Source organism: Mus pahari, chromosome 7 (genome assembly GCF_900095145.1).
Source record: "Mus pahari chromosome 7, PAHARI_EIJ_v1.1, whole genome shotgun sequence".
NCBI classification, from domain to species: domain Eukaryota; kingdom Metazoa; phylum Chordata; class Mammalia; order Rodentia; family Muridae; genus Mus; species Mus pahari.
In genome coordinates, this window is record NC_034596.1 from 103,770,000 (window position 1) to 103,775,186 (window position 5,187).

The window sequence follows — 5,187 nt, forward strand, 5'->3', positions numbered from 1 at the left end:
GATTCTTGATTTGCTGTCATTTGACCTGCAGTTTGTCCTACCTAAAGAGTGTGGTGGGACTGGAACCTGACAGAATGGTTCTCAAATAAACCAGAGAGACTTCATCCAGCAACTGATGGAAGCAGATGCAGAGACCCACAGCCAAACATTAGATGGAACTTGGGAGGTGCTATGGAAGTGGGGAGAGGGGTCAGGGACACACCAGGAGAACACAGTCTACAGAATCAACTGACTGGGGCTCACGGGAACTTTCAGAGATCAAGGAGCCTGTAGGGGTCTGACCTCTGACCTCTGTATATGTGCTGTAGCTTGTGTTCTTCAGGGAATCCTAGCAGTGGAAGTGGGGGCTGTCCCTGACCCCCTACCTGTGGGACCTTTCTCCTCCTATTGGGTTGCCTCATGCAGCCTTGGTGAGATGGTATGCTCGCCTGGTCTCACTGTAGCTTCAGTCCTGCTCTGTTTGGTTGATGTGCTTTTTTGAGGGGAGACAGAGGGGTGGTAGATCCAGGGGAGAGGGGAGGTGGTGACATGGAGAGAATGGGGGAGGGGTAATTGTGGTCAGGATGTAACATATGAAAAAACAACTTTTAAAAGTTTACTTTTTATTGCAGGACCGTTCCTATGAGTGATTCTTGGAAGGCTCACAGTTTCTTGTTTTTTTCCTGCTTCTTGTGGTTTCGCCCAGAGGCATACACCTGGGGTTAAATTTTAGCAAGATAGTGAGCCTGAATGGAAATAGAAAAGAAAGTGGATTAAGATTCCTGGTGATTCTTGGGTTGATAGGGAGATGGTAGAGGAGTAAAATGGATAGATAATAAGGAGAGTCATGGACAGGACAAGGGAAGATGAGGCCATTTTGACTAAAGGTGGATGGAGAAGAGAAATAAACACATGGCCTCAGGTATGTAGGCCAGCCCCAGCCCTCGGCGTCTGAGGCACAAAGATCTTGCAGACCCGGCTAACTTGCTGCCTGCTTGGTGGCTATTTCAAGAGAGGGGAATGCAAAAGAAAAAAATGAAAGAAATTAAGGTGAAAAAACAAACAAACAAGATATGGGGCAAGAAGGTCTAGCTTGCTCAATTGAATTGGGCATTAAATTAAGGAATAAGTGGAAAGGAAAGAGGCTGGGTGTATGGACCTACCTGTCCTGAATTTCTGGGTTCTGTCTTCAGTCTCTTTGTTATTTCCTCAGCTCCCTGTCACCTCTCTGGGCACTTCCCAGCGATGCTGCCTCACAGTTGCTGACTGCACCCTTGGCCCATCTGCCCTTGCATCCAGGTCTTCCTCTGTTGATAGATTAGTTACACATCCCGATCTGCACTGTGAGCGATGCTTCACATGTGCAATCACTTGCTGCTCTCATCCATGAGCAACATTTCAGAGTCTTGCTGTGAACACTGGCTTCATCTTATCCTGTGCGATCCAGTGCACTGCTTGGAGCTTGTGTCCAAGTTCTCCTGCAGACTCCGGCTTTGATCAGGTTTCTGTCTTGCTGATATCAGGCGTGTTTCTGATGCAAAACTTCTATCCTTCAGTATAGAAGTTTTCTGTTAGCTGCATTTCAGTACATACCATCCAGTGACACTCTCTCTGAGGTCCTCTAGAGTGTACAACACAGATCTTGGATTGTTGAGCTTCGAATGCTGCAGCCTGCCACTACTCCAGCCAACTTCTCAGTGTTGAGAAGAGAAAGCTTCCCACATCTCCTTTGGTCATTGCTTTGGTCTTACATTGTTCCTGCTCATTCAAAGTTTCATTACTGAAATTTCAGGGCAAATTTTTGGACCTTCTCTGTCTTAAGCTGTGGCTCTAAGTCTGTGACTCCTCCTACTGGGAGCACGGAACTCCTCAAACCAAGACAGTCTCCCTGCAGTGGATTCTGGACTTTCTTGCTCTGCAAAGTTTCATATTTTACTTAGTTATTAAAGACTAAAGGATCTGAGCATCACCTACATCTTATGATATCCAATTTTCCCACGAGTTTTCTAGAAACACAAGAAGAGCATGCCAGGATATTGCCCATCATTCAAATTTGAGGTTTCTCTGTTGAATTTGAGTTTGGATAACCTCTCTGGAAAAGAGAGACGGATATCAAAATCATTCACTATTGTTGTATCTGGACTTACCTGATCTTTTATTGTTAGTTAAAAAAAAAGTGCTTGATTTTATGAAAGTGGGGATCTCCAGATGTTTGGTGCACAGCAGGGCCATTGCACATACGAACCCACAGTGTTTGTGGCATGCACAAGACCTGCATGTGTATTTACAGTAGATATTTCTTCTTGATAAGTTGTTTTCCTTAGTAATATGAGGTAGGCCTTCTTTATCTCTGCTAATTTCTGGTTCCGTTCTACCTTACTGGATATCAGAGTAGTTACGCCTGCTTGTTTCTAGTTTCTGTTTGCTTGGTGTACTGTTTTCTGTTCTTTGATTCTTAGTATATGGATGTCTTTCTCAGTAAGATATATTTCTTGGAAACACCAGATACTTGAATCTAGTCTTTTTTTTTTTTTTTTTTTTTTTTTTTTTTTTTAATTTGCCTTTCTCCCCGTTTTATTTTTAGAGAATATCATACATGTGTACTGTGGTGGCTTGAAAAGAACGGTTCCCATAGGCTCATAGATTTGAGCGCTCAGTCACTAGGGGGCGGTGCTACTTGACAAGGCTTAGGAGGTGTGGCCTTATTGGAAGGAATGTGTTACTGGGGTGTGGGGTGGGCTTTAGGGTTTCTAAAACTCAAGGCTCGCTCTTCTTCCTGCCTTCAGATGCAAATGCAGAACTCTCAGCTCCTCCAGCATCATGTCTGCCTGCCTGCTGCCATGTTTCCTGACATGAAGACAGTGCACTAAGCCTCTGAGATGTAAGCAAACCACGATGAAATGCTTTCTCTTACAAGATTTGTCATGGTCATGGTGTCTCTTCACAGCAATAGAGCACTAAGACAGGAGCTGGTTCCAGGAGTTGGGTATTGCTGTGGCAGGCGTGACCATGACTCTTCTTGCTGGTAGAATGTAGACTTTGGAACTTTGGATTAGGAAAACAGTTGAGTGATTAAAGTGAGGATTAATGGACATACTCGCCAGATCAGGAAAGACAGTGGTGCTGAGAGCAGTGTAGCTTATGACGGCCCAGCTCAAGAGGTTTCAGAGGAGAATATTAGTAAATGGCCTGGAGATGACTCTTGGGATATTTTGGCAAAGTGTGGCTGCCTTTTGCCCCTGTCCCAGAAATCTGTCTGAGGCTAAATTGAAGAGTTTTGGATTAATGGCATTGGCAGAGAAGATTTCAAGGCAGCCCAGTACTGTCTATCCTGTAGTTATTAGTGGTTGATGCTCTTATGCAGATCTATATGAAAAGGAATATGCTGGCACGCGCACGCGCGCACACACACACACACACACACACACACACACATATATATGTAATAACACTAAACCCAGTGATTTCTGGGAGCATGGGGCATGGGGCTGGGAGGAAGAACCAGTCCAAACTTTAACAGGCATGAGTCAGGGGGTCCCTGCAGAGAGGCCCAGAGAGGCCACTGCATGAATCTGTGAAGGTAAAGGCCTTGGAGACCTCAAGATGCTGGAGATGCCAGAGCTGTCTGATGTCTGCTGAGGAAAGCTGCAGACTGGGTGTGGAACCTGTCCAAAGAAAGAAAAGTGTTGCAGTCAACAATGCTGAAAGTAGTTGGAGATCTGCAGAGCTCTTTGACATCAGACACGGTGATGCAGATGTTGCCCTTCTGGTTTTCACTCTTGCATTGGCCCAACATTTCTTCATTGGGCTCCTGTTCCTCCATTTTAGAATGGTAATGTGTACTCTGTGCTGTGGTATGTTGGAAACATGTGTCTGCCTTTTCATTTTTTTTTTAAACGGGGGATTACAGTTAAGAGATTGCTATGAGTCTCAGAAAAAGACTTTGGGCTTTTTAATAGTATTGAGACTGTTGAAAACTATGAGGCTTTTTGAAGTTGGACTGAATGCGTTTCTGCATTATGATATGGCTGCAAACCTATGGGGGCCATGGAGTGGGCCGTGTTGGTGTGAATGAGAATGGCCCTACGTAGGCTCAGGTATTTGAATGCCTGGTTGCTAGGGGGTGTTGATAGGAATTAGGAGGTGTGGACTTGTTAGAGTAAGTGTGACCTTGTTGGGGGAACTGTGTCACTCGGGGTGAGCTTTAGGGTTTCAAAAGCTTAGGCCAGGCTCAGTGTCTCTTTCTCCTGCTTGCAGGTCTGGATGTAGAACGCTCAGGCCCTTCTTCTGAACCATGTCCACCTGTCTACCACCATGCCTCCTGCCATGCTGATAACAGACTACACCTCAGAAATTTTAAGCGAGGCCCAGCTAAATGCTTTTCTTTGTAAGAACTGCCACAGTTGTGGTGTCTCCTCACAGCAGTAAAACACTAAGACACGATACAATTTGATCAAATCCACACCATTCCCTCCCCTAAAGCCCTACCACTTCCCCGCTGCCTCCAACTTCATGTGCTATTTAAAAAAACAAAACAAAACAAAAAACACAGAATCCACTCAGTGCTCTTTATAAATTCTTGGGTTTAGGATCATTGACTTGAGTATGGGTAGCCTCTCATATCTCTGAAGAAAACTGACTCTCCCTCCCCAGAAGACATGAATTACCAACAATTCCTCAGCTAGGAGTAAGACTTCATGACTGCCTCCCACTGCATGCTGGGATTTTGATCAAGTGTATGCTTTCCCAAACACTGTTGGTTCCTATGTGCAGCTTCCTGGCTGTGTCTAGAAAACGTTGCTTCCTTCAGTCATTTACTCCCTCTGGCCCTTGACAATCCCTCCACAGCTCCTTTTGCAATGACCATAGTTATTTTCATGCCTTGAGTAGATCATCTCACACTCCTCTAGCTTTGAAGGTTGCTGATGCAAGGTAAGATGTTAGTCCAATGTTTTTGTATTTATAAAGGAATTATATCTTCCTTTACACTTTTAAATATTCTCTTTGCTTGTGTTTTTGATATCTTCACTATGATACATTCTGTAGACATTCCTATCTGTTCATCTTTATTTGAGGTTCTACATGTCTATTTGGGTTAAATGTCCCTTTCTCTATAGTTGGAAAAATTCTGGCCGTAATTGAATAGATTCTCTATGGTTTGGCATTTGTCTAAGATTTATTCTATTTCATATATCCTGGCACTTTGTC